We start from the raw sequence: 19,320 nt of genomic DNA on the forward strand, positions 1-19,320 counted from the left end.
ATGCTGTTGGACCACAGTGGAATTAAACTAGAAGTCTATATGAGAACGATTGCTTGAAAATCCAAAAATACTTGGAGATTAAACAGCACACTTCTCAATAACACATTAGTCAAAGTAGAAGTCTCAAAAGAAATTTTAAAATATTTTGAACTAGGGGCCAGCCCGGTGGCATAGAGGTTAAATTTGCACACTCCACTTTGGCAGCTCAGGGTTCACTGATTTGGATCCCGGGCATGGACCTATGCACCGCTCATCAAGCCATGCTATGGTGGCATCCCATATCCAAAATAGAGGAATATGGGCACAGCTGTTAGCTCAGGGCTAATCTTCCTCAGCAAAAAGAGGAAGATTGGCAATGGATGTTAGCTCAGGGTGAATCTTCCTCACCCAAAAAAAATTTTTTTGAACTAAATTAAAATGAAAATTCAACCTATCAAAATTTGTCAGATGCAGCAAAACCAGTGCTTAGAGGGAAATTTATAACATTGAATGCATATGTTAGAAAACAAGAAAGATCTAAAATCAATAATCTAGGTTTCCAGCTTAGGAAGCTAGAGAAAGAAGAGCAATATAAACTTTTAAAAAGCAGAAGAAAAGAAATAATTAAAAATTAGAGCAGAAATGCATAAAATTGAAAGCGAGAAAACAATAGAGAAAATCAACAAAACCAAAAGCTGTTTCTTTGAAAATATCAGTAAATTGATATCACTCTAGCCAAGCTAACCAGGAAAGAAGTCACAAATTCCTAATATCAGGAATGAAAGAGGGGTTATCATGATTGATCATATGGACATTAAACGGATAATAAAGGAATATTATGAACAACTCTAAGCCCACAAATTTGATAGCTTATATGAAATGGAGTAATTCTTTAAAAGACACTACCAAAACTGACAAGGAGGAATAGATAATTTGAATAGGCTTATGTCAGTTAAAGAAATTGAATCAATAATTAGTAACCTTCCAAAACAGATACTAGTCCTAGATGTTTTCACTGATCAGTTCCACCAAACATTTAAGGAAGAAATGATATCAATTCTCCAAAATCTGTAGCAGAAAATAAAAGAACAGGGAACACTTCCTTATTCATTTTATGAGGCCAGCATTACCCTAATACTAAAACCAGGCAAAGATACTACAAGAAAAGAAGACTACAGACCAGTATCTCTCATGAACATAAATGTAAAAACTCTCAACAAAATATTAGAAAATTGAGTCCTACAATGTATATAAAAAATTATACACTGAGATCAACTGAGATTTATCCCAAGTAGGCAATGCTGGCTCAACATTTGAAAATTAATGTAGTCCATCATATCAACAGGCTAAAGAAGAAAACTTACATCATATCAATAGATACAGAAAAAGCATATGACAAAATTCAACACTCATTCATGAAAAAACTCTCAGCAAACCAGGAATAGAGAGGAAGTTCCTTAACTTGATAAAGAACATCTACAAAAAACTTATAGGTAGGAGGAGTGACGTCAGCATCATGGTGGAGTGAGCTCTTCCCTTAGATTCTCCCCTCTAAGATACAATGAAAAGGACACTCATAAACCAGCAGAGGATGTTCACACAGCACAATACATGTCTGAGAGATCCACACAGCCAAATGTCTGAAGGTGGAAGTGCTGAAGCCCCCAGAGGCAGTGGAAGGAGGTAAGGCAATTTCCTCTCCCTCCCCAGCAGTGATCTAGGGTGTGGGACCATGCACACCTCTGAGAAAATAGGGGAGAAGGGCCAGCACTCCATGGGAATACCTTTTCTCTCAGAGTGGCCTCCCTGCCCATGAGAAAGCTCCACACTGAGGAGGCTAAGCAATCACAGGGATGTCTTCACAAAACTGAGCAGCCAAGGAGGGCAGACAGTGAGTGCAGAGCAGGAGTGCCCTGGGATCATGCACATGAAAGAAAGCACCCCTCCCCCCACCTGGCACACCAGCTCGGCTGGTGGGCCAGAGCAAGGGACCCGCACCAGAGCACCTGCGCATACATGTGTAAAGCAGCAGCAGCTGGTGGGCAAATACAGACAGGCCCTGTCAGCATAGCATCCAAAGGACAGGCACAGCTGCCAGAGATTGTGAAAAGCTCAGAATAGACAGCTCCTGCCCCCCTCCACTGGTGGCAGATGGAATCTGCGACCAGATACTGCCACTATGCAAAGGCACAAATCCACTCCATCAAATAGTGTGAAGAGGTATATTGCCACTCCAGATCAGAAAGAAAATGACAAGCACCCAGAAGTTAATCCTGAAGGCACAGAAATTTACAATCTAAATGACAGAGAATCCAAAATAGCTATCATAAAAAATCTGAACGAGTTACAAGAAAACTCCAAAAGATAGTTCAATGAAATCGGGAATAAAATTAATGAACAGAGGGCATTCTTCACAAAAGACATTGAAACTATAAACAGAATTTGGGGGGGCCAGCCCAGTGGCATGGTGGTTAGGCTCACATGCTCCACTTCCATGGCCTGGGGTTCATGGGTTTGGATCCCAGGTGGGGACCTACATACTACTCATCAAGCCATGCTGTGATGGCATCCCACATAAAAAAGAGGAAGATTTGCAACAGATGTTAGCTCAGAGCCAATCTTCCTCACACACACACACACACACACACACACACACACACACACACAAACAATCAGAAATGTTGGAAATGAAAAACACAATGAATGAGATAAAGAAAAACCTGGAGTCCCCAAATAACAGAGATGATATTATAGAGAACAGAAATAGCAATTTATGGGACAGAAATATAGAAATGCTTTAGATGGAGGAGGAGAGAGAACTAAGACTAAAAAGAAATGAAGAAATACTCTGAAAAATATCCAACTCAATTAGGAAATGCAACATAAGGATGATAGGTATTCCAGTGGGAGAAGGGATGGAGAAAGGAGCAGAGAGCTTGTTCAAAGAACTAGTAGCTGAGAACTTCCCAAACATGAGGAAGGAGCTAGAATTACAAGTAAATGAAGCTAATAGAACTCCTAATTTCATCTGTGTAAAAAGACCTTCTCCAAGGCATATATTAGTAAAACTGGCAAAAGTCAATGACAAAGAAAAAATATTAAGGGTAGCAAGGCAGAAGAAAATAACCTACAAATGAACCTTTATCAGGCTTTCAGCAGATTTCTCAGCAGAAACCTTACAGGCTAGGAGAGAGTGTAATGATATATTCAAAATTCTGAAAGGCAAAAACTTCCATCCAAGAATACTCTATCCCACTAAAATATCCTTCAGATATGATGGAGAAATCAAAACTTTCCCAGATAAAGAAAAGATGAGAGAGTTCATTGCCACAAGATGCCCCCTACAAGAAATGATCAACAAGGCCCTCATACCTGAAAAAAAAAAAAAAAAAAAAGGAAGAGTTTACAAAGCCTTAAGCAAGGAGATAAATAGGCAGACAAAATCAGAAAATTGCAGCTCTCTATCAGAATAGGTTATCAAACACTTAATTATAACATTAAAGATAAATGGAAGGAAAACATCAAAATAACTCATTTTAACCACAAACTTTCAACGCAAAACAGAATAAGGTATGACAACAGTAACTTAGATGGGGAAGAGGAAAGGGAGGGAACCTGCTTAGACAAAGGAAATAAGAGGTGATCAGAAAATGGACTATTTCATGTACGAGATCTTTTATACAAACTTCACAGTAACTCCAAAACACAAAATCAGAACAGAGATGCAAATGATAAATAAAGGTAAAACTGAGAAAATCATCATAGAGAACCACCAAACTGAATTGGCAGACCAAAATACATGAGACAAGAAACAAGGAAAATACAGAACAACCAGAAAACAAGTGATAAAATGGCAGCCATTAAGCCCTCATATATAAATAATCACTCTAAATGTAAATGGATTGAATTCTCCGATCAAAAGACACAGAATGGCTGGATGGATTAAATAACAAGACCTAACATATGCTGCCTCCAGGTAACACATCTCAGCTCCAAATACAAACATAGGCTCAGAGTGAAGGGATGGAAGATGATACTCCAAGCTAATGGCAAAGAAAAGAAAGCAGGCGTTGCCATACTTATATCAGACAAAGTAGATTCAACATAAAAAAGACAATGAGAGACAAAGAGAGGCAGTATATAATGATACAAGGGACACTACACCAAGAGGACCTAACACTTATAAATATATATGCACTTAAACTGGAGCACCAAAGTACATAAACCAACTATTAACAGACCTAAAAGGAGATATTAACAGCAACACAATAATAGTGGGGGACCTTAATACCCAACTTAAATCAATGGATAGATCATCCTTACAGAAAGTCGACAAGGAAATAGTGGAATTAAATGAAAAACTAGACCAGATGGACTTAATAGATACATATATAGAACACTCCATCCAAAAACATCAGAATACACATTCTTCTCAAGTGCACATGGAACATTCTCAAAGATAGACTATATGTTGGGAAACAAGGCAACCCTCAATAAATTTAAGAAGATTGAAATCATATCAAGCATCTTGTCCGACCATAATGCTATAAACTAGAAATCAACAACAAGAAAAAAAGCTGGGAAAGTCACAAATATGTGGAGACTAAATAACATGCTACTGAACAACCAATGGTTCATTGAAGAAATCAAAGGAGAAATCCAAAAATATCTGGAGACAAATGAAAATGAAATTACACCATACCAACTCATATGGGATGCAGCAAAAGTGGTCCTAAGAGGGAAATTCATAGCAATACAGGCCCACCTTAACAAACAAGAAAAATCTCAAATAAGCAACCTTAAACTAAACCTAACAGAACTAGAAAAAGAAGAACACACAAAGCCCAAAGTCAGCAGAAAGGGGGAAATAATAAAAATTAGAGCAGAAATAAATGAAATTGAAACCCAAAAAACAATAGAAAGGATCAACGAAACTAAGAGCTGGTTCTTTGAGAAGATAAACAAAAGTGACAGATCTTTAGCCAGATTCACTAAGAAAAAGAGACAGAAGGCTCAAATAAATAAAATTAGAAATGAAAGAGGACAAATTACAACAGATACCACAGAAATATAAAGGATTATAAGAGAATACTATGAAAAACTATATGCCAATAAATTGGATAATCTAGAAGAAATCGATAAATTCTTAGACTCATACAACCTCCCAAAACTGAACCAAGAAGAAATAGAGAATCTGAATGACCAATCACAAGTAAAGAGATAGAAACTAATCAAAAACCTCCCAAAAAAGAAAAGTCCAGGACCAGATAGCTTCTCTGGAGAATTCTACTAAACATTCAAAAAAGATTTAGTACCTATCCTTCTCAAACTATTCCAAAAAATTGAGGAAGATGGAACACTGCATAACAGATTTTATGAGGCCAACATCACCCTGATACCAAAGCCAGACAAGGACAACACAAAGAAGGAAAATTACAGGCCAATATCACTGATGTACCTGGATGCAAAAATCCTCAACAAAATATTGGCAAGCTGAATACAGCAATGCATCAAAAGGATCATACACCATGATCAAGTGGGATTTATACCAGGGACGCAGGGATCATTCAACATCTGCAAATCAATCAATGTGATACACCAAATTAACAAAATGAGGAATAAAAACCACATGATCATCTCAATAGATGCAGAGAAAGCATTTGACAAGATCCAACAATGATTTATGACAAAAACTCTCAACAAAATGTGTACAGAAGGAAAGTACCTCAACATAATAAAGGCCATATATGACAAATCCACAGCCAACATCATAGTCAATGGGGAAAAACTGAAAGCCATCCCTCTGAGAACAGGAGCAAGACAAGGGTGCCCACTCTCGCCCCTCTTATTCAACATAGTACTAGAGGTTTTGGCCAGAGCAATTAGGCAAGAAAAGGAAATAAAAGGTATCCAAATTGGCAATGAGGAAGCGAAAATCTTGCTGTTTGCAGACAACATGATTTTATCTATAGAAAATCCTAAAGAATCCACAGGAAAACTATTAGAAATAGTCAACAACTACAGTAAAGTTTCAGGGTACAAAATCAACTTATAAAAATCAGTTGCGTTTCTATACTCTAATAATAAACTAACAGAAAGAGAACTCAAGAATACAATCCCATTTACAATCGCAACAAAAAGAATAAAATATCTAGGAATAAATTTAACCAAAGAGGTTAAATTTGTGGTGAAAGACCTATACAATGAAAACTATGACATTATTGAAAGAAATCAATGATGACATAAGGCAATGGAAAGATATTTCACACACATGGATTAGAAGAATAAACATTGTAAAAATGTCCATACTACCTAAAGCAATCTACGGATTCAATGCAATCCCAATCAGAATCCCAATGACATTCATCACAGAAACAGAACAAAGAATCTTAAAATTCATATGGGGCAACAAAAGACCTGGAATAGCTAAAGCAATCCTGAGAAAAAAGAACAAAGCTAGAGGCATCAAAATCCCTGACTTCAAAATATACTACAAAGCTACAGTGATCAAAATAGCATGGTACTGGTACAAAAACAGACATACAGATCAATGGAACAGAATTGAAAGCCCAGAAATAAAACCAAACATATATGGACAGCTAATCTTTGACAAAGGAGCTGAGAACATACAATGGAGAAAGGGAAGTGTCCTCAATAAATGCTGCTGGAAAACTGGACAACCACACGCAAAAGAATGAAAGTAGACCGTTATCTTTTGCTATACACAAAAATTAATTCAAAATGGATTAAAGACTTGAAGGTAAGACGTGAAACCATAAAATTCCTAGAAGAAAATATAGGCAGTACACTCTTTGACATCGGTCTTCTCAGGATCCTTTCAAATACCATGTTTACTCAGACAAGGGAAACAAAAGAAAAAATAAACAAAAGGGACTTCATCAGACTAAAGAGTGTCTGCATGGCAAAGGAAACCAGGAACAAAACAAAAAGACAACCCACCAACTGGGAGCAAATATTTGCAAATCATATATCTGACAAGGGGTTAATCTCCAAAATATATAAAGAACTCATACAACTCGGCAATAAAAAAACAAACAACCCGATCAAAAAATGGGCAGAGGGTATGAGCAGACATTTTTCCAAAGAAGATATACAGATGGCCAGTAGGCACATGAAAAGATGTTCAACATCAGTAATCATTAGGGAAATGCAAATCAAAACTACAATGATATATCACCCTACACCTGTTAGAATGGCTATAATTACTGAGACAAAAAACAACAAATGTTGGAGAGAATGTGGAGGAAAGGGAACCCTCATACACTCTTGGTGGGAATTCAAACTGGTGCAACCACTATGGAAAACAGTATGGAGATTTCTCAAAAAATTAAAAATAGAAATACCATACGACACTACTGGATATTTATCCAAAGAACTTGAAATCAACAATTCAAAGAGACTTATGCACCCCTATGTTCATTGTAGCATTATTCACAATGACCAAGATGTGGAAGCAACTCAAGTGCCCATTGACTGATGAATGGATAAAGAAGAGGTGGTATATATATACAATGGAATACTACTCAGCCATAAAGAAAGACAAAATCGTCCCATTTGCAACAACATAGGTGGACCTGGAGGGTATTATGTTAAGCAAAATAAGCCAGACAGAGAAAGACAAATACCAGATGATTTCACTCATATGTGGAAGATAAACAAACACATGCACAAAGAGAACAGATTAGTGGTTACCAGAGGGGAAGGGGTTGGGGGGTGGGCATAAGGTGTAAAGGGGCACATATATATGGTGATTGGAAAATGATAATGTAAACCTGAAATTTCACAATGTTATAAACTATTATGACCTCAATAAAATAAAAATAAAAAATACAGAAAAGGAGTTAGAAAGTTAAGGAAAAAACCTACAGCTAGCATCATACTTGACAGTAAGAAACTTGAAGTTTTTCTGCTAAGATCAGGTACAAGGCAAGGATGTCCCCCTTCACTACTCTTTTTTGACATCATACTGTAAGTTCTAACTAATGCAATAAGAAGGAAATAAAAGTATGCAGGTTGGAACAGAAGAAATAAAACCATGATTGCATATGACACGATTGTCTGTGTAGAAAATCCAAAATAATTTACAAAGAAACTTCTGGAATAATGAGCAGTTATAGCAAGATTTCAGGATACAAGGTTAATATGCAAAAGTTTATATTAAAAAAAAATTTAAAAAATCCTTTATACCAGCAATGAATAATTGGAATGTAAAACAAAAAGCGCAACACCATTTACATAAGTACCAAAAAATTGAAATACTTAGGTATAAATCTAACAAAATATGTATAAGATCTATATGAGGAAAACTACAAAACTCTGCTGAATGAAGTCAAAGATCTAAATAAATGGGAAGATGTTCCATGTTCATGGATAGGAAGACTCAATATTGTTAAGATGTCAGTTCTTTCAACTTGTAGTTCAATGCAATCTGAATCAAAATCCCAGAAAGTCATTTTTTTTCCATATTGATGAACTAATTCTAAAGTTTATATGGAAAGGCAAAAGACCCAGAATAGCCAACACAATTTTGAGGAAGAAGAGCAAAGTCAGAGGACTGACAGTACCTGACTTAAGTCTTCCTATAAAGCTACAGTAATCAAGGTAGCATGGTATGGGTGAGAGAATACACAAGTAGATCAAAGATCAGAATAGAGAGCCCAGAAATAGGCCCACACAAATATAGACAACTGGTCTTTGATAAAGGAGCAAAGGCAATCCAGTGGAAAAAGGATAGTCCTTTCAACAAATGGTACTGGAACAACTGGACAGCCATATGCAAAACAAAAAGAATCTAGACACGGACTTTACACACTTCACAAAAATTAACTCAAAATGGATCACAGACCTAAATATAAAATGCAAAACCATAAAACTCCTAGAAGATAACACAGGAGGAAAACTGGATGACCTTTGATACAGCAACGACTTTATATACAACACCAAAATGAAAATCATGAAAGAAAATACTGATAACTGGATTTCATTGAAATTTAAAACTGCTCTGCGAAAGACACTGTCAAGAGAATGAGAGGACAAGTCAGCCACAGACTGGAAGAAATTATTTGCAAAAGACACATCTGATAAAGGACTTTTATCTAAATATACAAAGAACTCTTAAAACTCAACAATCAGAAAAAGAATTACCCAATTAAAAAATGGACAAAAGATCTGAAGAGACACCTCACCAAAGAAGATATACAAATGCCAAATAAGCATATGAGAAGATGCTCACCATCATATGTCACTCAGGAATTTCAAATTAAAACAATAAGAAGATGTTCTGCCCTCAGCAGAAAATAAAGGAGCTAATAGACTTGAGATCTGTCCCCTACCCTCTAGAGCTCCACCACCATGGGAGGCTGGTGTCCCAAACCCAAACCCCATCATGCTGGAGGGAGCCCCTGCCTCAGGCATGCAGTTAGTTAACCCCATCTGAGGAGAAGGAAAGACATCCATGAAGCATGAAGAGTAAGGAGGTGGTGGAGGAACTTGAAATCAGAAAATTAGATGGGAAAAGAGGGATGGGTACCTACAAACTACCGTTGAATTTGAAGTAAATGTAATCACAAAAGGCATTTATACATTGGGGGTAAGTTCAGTAGCAGAGAAATGTTTTTAAATCTTGATCCATTAAGGATTCTTTTATAGGCCTAAGAATTTTATTACTATCATGTAAAGCCTCAAGTCTAGGCAAAAATGAAATATTTTCCAAATAACCAAATTATATGTGAATTTATAGGGTTCAACCGTTTTATAAGTTATAGAGAAATTTTAGCTAATTTGAATGAAAAAAGTAAGTCTATGAAGTCACATGGTGTTTGATCATGTACATTTTAATCCTTTGGCTCGGATTGGAATGAATTGACATCAGTAACCACTGAGGAAGTCACCAATGAAAAGTGAGTTTATATGTACATATGTAAAGATACACACACACAGAGATTCAATACAGAGTTTCTTGGACACTCAAGTGTTGGCAATGTCAGCTTTTGTGTGTAACATTCTTTCTTTGTTGGATCTAGCTGGATAAAAGTGGAATAAGTCAGAAGAGGGAGACTTCTTCCTCCTATCTGAGTGACTAGCAGCCAAAACTCTTAGAAAACTCCATCAGATTGCCTGTGTATAAGACTCTACTAGAATGGGCTGTATTAATTTGCTAGGGCTGCCATAACAAAAAATCACAACCTGAGTGGTTTAAACAACAGAAATTTATTTTCTCAGTCCTAGAGGCTAGAAGTTGATGTCACGGTGTCAGCAGGGCTGGTTCCTTCTGAGGGCTTAAGGAATAATCTATTCCATGCCTCTCTCCTGGCTTCTGGTGGTTACTGTCAATCTTGGTCATTCCTTGGTGTGTAGAATCATCGCTCCAATCTCTGCCTTAATCTTCCCATGACATTCTTCCTGTGTGTACGTCTGTGTCCAGATTTTCCCTTTGTCTAAGGGACACTAGTCATATTGGATTAGGAGCCCACCCTAAACCAGTATGATCATACCTTAACTAATTACATCTGCAGCAACCCTAATTCCAAATGAGGTGACATTCTGAGTTACAGGGGATGGCACTTCAACATATGAATTTTGATGGGACAATATTCAACCTATAATATTGGCAAGTGAAGAGAGATTTCTATTTGGAAGCAAGGAGAATGAGAGCAGTGTGTCAGTGGATGGCAACACAGAGTATCTTTAACACTCTTTCTGAGTCATCTCACAGTAGCATCTGTAGGTAACTCTTTATCTTTTTTGGATCCATTTGGATAAAAAAGCAATAAGTCATAAAAGGAATGCTTCTTCCCCTAAGTATGCTTGTCACCCTTAATTAGTAGCAGCCAAAACCCTTAAGCTATCAGATTGCCCATGTATGAGACTCTACTAGAGTGGGCCAAGAGAAGACAGAATCGTATTTGGAGCAAGGAGAAGGTAGCAGTGGACAGAGAGCAGTGGAGCCCTCAGCAGAAAAGAATGGAGTTAATAGAGCCTGGATGTGTCCGTGACCCTCCAGAGTTCTGCCACCATGTGAGGCTGGTGCCCAGACTTAGGGCACTAAGGAGCCCCTACCTTAGCCTGCAGTTACTTGACCCTGAGGGTCAGAAAAGACATCTATGATGGTGACAGTGAGGAGGTGATGGAGGAGCTTGAGAATCAGGAATTAAACGGGAGAAGAGGGATGGGTACCTACAAACTGAAGTGGAATTTGAAATAAATTCTACCACAAAAGGCTGTTACACACTGGGGTTAGAGTAATTGTAAAAAACTTTACTTGTATCTTGATGCATTAACTATTTACAGGCCTAAGATTTTCATTACCACCTATATAAAGCCTCATTTCTAATAAAAACTGACAAACCAGGTTTAATTTAGTGATATATACATGAATTTTTTTTTTTACAAGTGGATCAGAGTTTATTAAGTAGGGAGTGGAGAAGGTGCAGCACAAATAGAAGTATGCAACACCCAAACTGACCTGAACCTGAGATTCCTGAAAAAAATCTGTCGGTTACACAACTGGCCATTTCGTCCCCCATTGACACAGGGGCTTGGCGGGGGAGATGAGGGAATAAATCCAGTGGCAGGACCGGTGGTTGCTCTTGGGCTGGGAATAATCTCCGCAGAGCTTTCAAGGCCAGGCCAGGCTCAGGTCGAGACTTCGTAGCTGATGCAGCCGGACCCAGCAAGGTGGCTGCAAGTGAGAAGCTGTGGGTGGCGATCTGGGTGCACATCATGAGCTCGGAGCACTGGCTCTGCCCGGGGGGAAGCAGTAGAGGCCATGGGTGAGGGCAGCCACTGTGCCCAGGAGCCTGTGGGGACCGGTGGGTTCTCGAAGGTCCTGGGAAGGACCTTTTCCTTGAAGCTCTCTGGAGTGCTGTAGACACTGAGGCTAAAGCCCTCAATGACTGGAGGCTGCGATGGTTCAAAGGCGCCTCCGAAGTCACAGGGCCCCGAGTCCGCGTGTCCCAGGCAACAGCATTAGGAGAAAATAGGGACGCTGAACTCCGTCTCCTCTATATGTGAATTTGTAAAAATCAACCAGTTCATAAGTGTAAAGTAATTACAGCTATTTGAATGAAAACAAGTAAGTCTAAAATTAAAACATGGTATCTGAACATGTACCTTTTTAATCCTTTAGCACTGCTCTGAACGCATCAACATCAAAAACCTGTGAGGGAGCTGCCAATGAAATGTGAGATATAAATGAATAAATATATATCTTTTTATATATACATGTGTATTTATATACTTATATCAACACAGACATACAAACACACATACACAAACATAAATACAGTGAAAGAAAGAGAGATAAAATTTCCAAATTCATTCTTAGGAGTATCCATGACAGTACACTGTCTTTGACACTGTTTCTAAATCTTCTTACTATAGCACCTGTAGGTAACTTTTTATCTTTTTTGGATTTAGTTGGATAAAAGAGGAACAGGTCATAAGAGGAATGCTTTCTCCTCCTAGTAGCTACCACCCAAAACTCTTAGGAAATTTCCAGAGTGCTCCAATTAGGAGCATTCCGTGTTTGAGATTCTACAGATTGAGTGAAAGGAGGACAGGATCCTATTTAAGGCAAGGAGGAGGAAGCAGTGGACAGGCAGCAGAGGAGCCCTCCACAGAAAGAAAGGAGCTAATAGACCTGGGATCTGTCCATGACCCTCCCGAGTTCTGCCGCTCTGTGAGGCTGGTGCCCCAGACCCAAACCCACCATCCTATGGAGGGAGCCCCTAACTCAGGCCTGCAGTCACTTGACCCTGTCTAAGGGCCAGGAAAAACAGCCATGATAGATGAAAGTAAGGGGATGAAGGAGGGACTTGAGAAGCAGGAAATTAGGTAGGAGAAGAGGGATGCATACCTGCAAATTGAAGTTGATTTTGAAATAAATTCCACCACAGAAGGCTGTTAGACCTTCAGCCAGGTTCAGTAGTAAAGAACTGTACTTAAATCTTGAGTCATTAACTTTTTTGATAGGTCTAAAATATTCATTACAAGCATATATAGCATCATTTCCAGGGAAAAGGAGATATCAGATTCCAAATAACAAATTTACATGTGAATTTTCAAAGAGTCAACTGGTTGATAAATTCAAGAGTAATTGTAGCTAATTTGAACTAAAAAAAGTAAGTCTAGAAGTCATGCGGTGCCTTACTATGTGTGTTTTTAATCCTTTAGCTCTGGCCTGCCTGAATTGACAACAGGAATTTCTGATGAAACCGCCAATGAAATGTGAGATATAAATAAAGACAGATAGATATACACAGAAATATATGTGTGTGTGTATATAAATATACACACACATAAATACAGAGAGGGAGAGATATTGAGATTTGGAGGTTCATTTTCAGGAGCATGCATGACGTTACAGAGTGTCTTTGACACTAGTTGCATAAAAGAGAAATAGGTCATAAGAGGGATGCTTCTTACCCCTAATCTGTTTGTCACCCTTAGTAGCAGCCAAAACCCTTAGGAAACTATCAGATTGCCCATGTATAAGACTCTGCTAAAGCAGGCCCAGAGAGGAGGGAAACCTATTTGGAGCAAGGAGCAGTACTTCTGAAGGGGTTCAGGAGTAAAGAAACGTACATGAACTTGATTCACTAAGTTGTTTTTCCTAGGACTACGACTTTCATTACAAATGTATAAAGCCTCATTTCTAGGGAAAAATTAAATATCAGTTTCAAATAACTGATTAAAATGTTATTTTTTAGGACAACTAGATTACAAATTATAGAATAATTGTAGCTAATTAGTGCTTAAAAATAAGTCTAGAGAGACATGTGAAGTCTTACTATGTGCATTTTTAATCCTTTAGCTCTGACTCAAGTGAGTTGAAAGATGTAACCCGTGTTAGAGACGTCAATGAAAGGTGAGCTATAAATATACATATAGAGAGAGGTGGGGGGTATTGAGATTTGTGAAATCTGATTAGTTATTAAATGGAGTCCTTGTTTCAGGCAGTTATTGGAATCCTAACCAAGGAAGAGAAAGGATATCCATGATACGTGACAAGTAGAAAGTGGTGGAGGGACCCAGGTTCCAAATAACTAATTGACATATAATTTTTTAGAGTTCCATTGGTTTATAAATTGTGGAGCAATTGTACCTAATTTCACCCAAAACAGTAAGTCTACAAAGTCACTTGGTTCTGACTATGTACATTTTCAGTCCTTCACACTGGCCTGAATAAACTAATATCAAAAGTCGGTGACTGCTATCTTACCTGTCAATGAAGGTGCCGTCGAAGACTACTGATGTCATTTATTTGGGTCAGTGCTATATATATCAATTGAGAGAGAGAGAGAGAGAAAGACAGAGAGACACAGAGAGACAGAGACAGAAAGGCAGAGATAGAGAGAAAGAGAAAGGGTGATTTGCAAAATTCAGTCTTGGAAGTATCCGTGGGAACACAGAGTTTTCTGGACAATCATTCTAAAACTCTTTCTAAAAAATTAGGTCTTCCAGTGAACCAAGTCATGTTTACTCTATCCTTTAGATTCAAAGAATTCTTTTTGTTGAAATAAATTTTTCACATCACTGGTCCATGTAGCACATCTCTAATGATATATTATTGCATTTGTTGGCGGTTCAAGTATAAAGGAACAACTCGCCAGGCTCGATAATGGTAAAGAGGACGTTGACTTCGATCTGACTTGGTAAGTCAGTTTGGAGTTTGGAGGGAGGGAGCCATCGGTGGATCTCTTATCTTTGCGAAGATAGGGCTTCTGTTGAGGCGAGAAAGAAACAGGAAAATTATGGAAAGGTATCTAAATGTTTGGGAGGGAGGGTACACAATAATGACTCTAATTGAATTTGCAGATAAGTACTAGGTGTGAAAAAAAATAGTTCCACATACTCACAAATAAATGTTCTTCTAGTTTGAAGATGTGAAAATATCCTTAGTAGATAATTTTATTACAGAGTTTCTTTCTTAACAGAGGATTGCAGAATGCTACTTACTCTTCGATTGTGTTCCTCTCCTGTTTTTCCTGGATATATTCTGATTCTTGGTTTTGTTGACTTTGTCTATGAGCAAACGGGACGGATAGCAAAAAGCGAACATGTTTTGCTGATTAAAGCTCTCTTTAGGCTCATTGGAATTTTATTAATTTTGACTTGTTTCTGGGTAATCTCACTGAGAGTACTTCCTACTGCACTGATCTGAAGGCATTTTTACCATGTACTCACGGCAAGGAAACGAGACATTCTTAAAATGGCATGTGTCTGAACTGCAGAAATATTCATGAGATTTTTCTCCTGCTTGTCTCTTGGCCGGTTATTTAACCATTCACCAGCTTGTGCCGGTGTTGGAGAGTGAGTAGTGCTGAACAGGATATTCACTGGTCACGGCTACAGTTTTTTGTTGTCTAGACAAAGACCATATGGAAAAGAGAGAGGTGACCAATGAATACAAATTGTTCTTCAAATTACCTGTGAATTTCCGTTTTCTATGACTTTTTTCATTCATGGGCCATCATTGAAGAGTTCATTCTGCCACTTAATTGAATTTTATGTCTGCATATTAGCTGTAGATTTTCTGCAATGAGGCTGCCCAGGGCTGGGGCAAAATTTGAATAGATTGAGCAAGGCAAGCATTTCCTTCTTCTTACCCCCTCCAAACAAAATAAAGTGGTTTTGTGTGTATGTTTTTTTTCAATTATAGATGCTTCTTGTATAGATACAAGTGGCGTTTGCATTCATCCCTGTGAGAAACACTGGTGTTTCAGACTAGGGGCATGGTTTTCAATTTGGAGTTTGACCTGGAAACAATGCTTGGCTTTGACATCTAATATTCACTGGACACTCACGAGTCACTAAACCTCTTGAAACTTTAGATCATTCACTTGTAAACTGTAAACATAATGCTATCTACAGTATCTATCTGCTTGGTCTTGTATAGTAAAAAACTAATAATAAAGGTAAAGTAGTATGTGTGAAAGTGCTTTTAAAGCTCTAAAGCACCATAAATAATTTCTATGCTAAAAACCAAAAATAACACAAAAGTTCATTATTAGGAAAGTCAGAAAATACAAACAAGCAATAAATTCACCCATAAATAGCCATTCTTAATTTTTGTTATATGCCTTTCCAGTTCTTTAGGGATACACATTTTTTGTTTATGGGTATGGTATCATACCTTCTTTTTCAAACTAACCTTATTACTTAATGACATATCACATATTTCCATGTTAATAAATATACATATGCACTTACAACATTATAGATATTTTCATTTCAGATTTTTTATTCTTGCCTGAAGTCCTGCCAATAGCTGACTTCATTTTTAAATTTACAACGTTATTTTTTTATTTTTATTTTTTGAGGAAGATCGACCCTGAGCTAACATCTGCCAATCCTCCTCTTTTTCCTGAGGAAGACTGGCCCTGGGCTAACATCCATGCCCATCTTTCCTCTACTTTATATGGGACCGCCACCACAGCATGGCTTGACAAGCGGTGCATCGGTGCGCGCCCGGGATGCGAACTGGCGAACCCCGGGCCACCGCAGCGGAGCGCACGCACTTAACCGCTTGTGCACCGGGCCAGCCCCCTACAACATTATTTTTAACAGCTGTATAATACTTGGTGTATCGTGCCATTATTTATTTAAATAGTCAGATATCACTGGACCTTTAAATTGTTTACAACTTTTTACTGTTTCAGAAAGTGATGAATGTCTTTGAGACCAAATCTCTGTATATTGTTATTTCCTTATGATAAGTTCTCAGAAGTGGAAATTCTCTGTCAAAGGAATGCTTGTGAGGCTGTTGATGTTGACATGCCCTCCCACAGCAAGATGCCAAAGTGTATGTTTCCTCCCTCCCTGCAAGTTTCATAGAACTTGAATTTCATTGTTTGCAAACTACCTTTGCCCATTTAAAATGAGGATGTTTATCTCTGTCATTGGATTGAAAAGTTAAATGTATCCATCCTTTTTATATCATATATAGGGCAGGTAATTTTTCCCAGGTTGTCTAGCTTTTCACTATATAGAAGTTTATAATCTTTTTTTTTTTCTGGTGAGGAGGATTCCCCCTGAGCTAACATCTGTTGCCAGTCTTCCTCTTTTTTTCCTCCATGTGAGCCGCTGCCACAGCATGGCCACTGATAGACAAGTGATGTAGGTCTGTGCCCAGGAACCCAACCCAGGCCACCGAAGCGCCGTGCGCCAAACTTAACCACCAGGCCACCGGGGCTGGCCCATAGTTTATAATCTTCATGCATTTGAATACATCTCTACTTTCTGTTATGATTTATGCCTTTAGTGTCATACTTAGAAAGTCTTTCTCTACCCAAGATTTTAATATATTCACCAAGATTTCTTCTTCTGTGTTTTAAATTTATTTTCTACATTTGAATAAAACATCTGCCCAGACAGAATTTATTTTGCATTCAGGTATAAAATGTAGGAATCTACTTTTCTGCCAAGTGGCTACCTAGTTTTGCCAACATCAAAATTGCATCCCCTCCATTGTCCTTGCCCCATTTTAGTGATCTCTCATTGCACTTATCACCTCATAACTTACTATGTTATTTACTTATTTATTATATTTATGGTCTGTCCTCATCACAAGAATGCAAGCCTCATGAAGGAAGAAATTTTGTCCATTTTGTTAACTGCTGTATCTCTGGTGCCTAAAACAGTACCATGGTACATAGTAGGCACTCACTGACTTTGGCTGAATGAATGAATGTATTATTGAAAAATTTATATCTTCTTTAGTGATTTTTAAATCTCTGTTTTATTTTGAATCTTTACGTACTGGGTCTGTTTCCAGAATCTATTTTATTCCATTGTTTTACCAGCCTTTTGATTACAGCACACTTTTCACACATTAACAGCACAGTAAATGTTTTTTAAAAACTTAAACTACAGTTTATGTATAATGAATTTTATTCATTGTGTGGCAATTCTATGAGTTTTGACTAATATGTACATTTGTGTAACCACTACCATAATCATGACACAGAAAAATTCTATCATCTCTTTAAAATTTCTCAAGTCCTTTTGTGTTCAACCCTTCGCCCAAACCCAGCCCCTGGCCATCACTGATCTGTTTTCTGTCCCTATAGTTTTACCTTTTCCAGAATGTCATTGAATAGAATTGAAGTATGTAGCCAATTGAAATTGGCTTCTTTCACATAGCATAATGCATTGGAGATTCATCCATATGAATTCATGTATCAGTAGTCTGTTTCTTTTTCTTGCTGAGTAGTATTCCATTGTATGAATATACTGTATTTTCTTATCCATTCACCCATTGATGGACATTTGGATTATTTCCAGTTTTGGCCTGTATGAATGATGTGGCTATGAACATTTGCGTACAAGTCTTTATGTGGGTGTAAGTTTCATTTATCTTGGTTAATGCTGAGGAACAGGATTGTTGAATCTTATGGTAAAGTGTATGTTTAATTGTGTAAGAAACAGTTTCTGAAATGGCTGTACTGTTTCACATGTGTGAGGGTTCTGGTTGCTCTGCATCCTCGCCTGTACTTGGTATTGTCCTTCTGTTTCGTTTTGTTTTGTTTTTTAAGACATTGTAATAGGTGAGTAGAGGGGTCTCATTGAGACTTGAAATCGTATTTTCATTGTGACCAATGATGTTGAGCATCTTTTCTCATGCTTACTTGCTATCTATCGATTTTCTTTGGTGAAATGTCTGTCCAAATTTTTGGCCTGTTTTTAAACTTTTTTTCCTTGCTGTTGAGTTTTGAGAGTTCTTTATATGTTCTGCATACAAGTCCTTTATCAGATAAATGTTTGCAAATATTTTCTCCCAATCTGTAGCTTGTCTTGTCTTTTTTTTGTTTTCTGCACAGCAGAAATTTTTAATTTTGATGAAATTCAGTTTTTTCTTTCATGATTGTGTTTTTGGTGTCCTAAGAAATGTTTTTCTAACCCAAGGTCACGAATATTTTCTCCTATAAATTTCATAGTTTTAGGTTTTACATTTAGGTACATGGATCCATTTTGAGTTAATTTCTGTCTATGTTGTGTGATACAGGTTGAGGAGCATTCTCTTTGCATTTGTATGTCCAATAATTCCACTCCAATTTCTTGTAAGACTATTTTTTTCTCCATTGACTTACCTTTGCATCTTTGTTGAAAATCAGTTGATCAAATAGGAGAGTCTATTTCTGGATTCTATTCTGTTCTACTGTTCTCTGTGTCTATTCTTTCTTCTATACTACACTGTCTTGATTATTTAACATTATAGTAAGTCTTTAAATCAGGTAGTGGTATCACTTTGCCTTTCCATATAAATTTTAGAATCAGGTTGTCAATATCTACAAAAATTTTTTTAATTGAAATTTTGTT

General features: G+C 37.5%; 1 protein-coding gene across 1 annotated transcript in view; it reads left to right on the plus strand.

Annotated features, from left to right (window-relative positions):
- LOC131410145 (phosphatidylinositol 3,4,5-trisphosphate 3-phosphatase TPTE2-like) overlaps positions 1-19,320 on the plus strand; it is a 239,512-nt gene that overhangs the window by 179,098 nt on the left and 41,094 nt on the right. The window contains exon 1 of the mRNA XM_058548057.1: positions 14,565-14,654. The gene's annotated coding sequence lies outside the window, so the exon portion shown is untranslated. Of the gene's footprint in view, positions 14,655-19,320 lie in introns of the transcript that reaches the window.

Source organism: Diceros bicornis, chromosome 9 (genome assembly GCF_020826845.1).
Source record: "Diceros bicornis minor isolate mBicDic1 chromosome 9, mDicBic1.mat.cur, whole genome shotgun sequence".
NCBI lineage: Eukaryota > Metazoa > Chordata > Mammalia > Perissodactyla > Rhinocerotidae > Diceros > Diceros bicornis.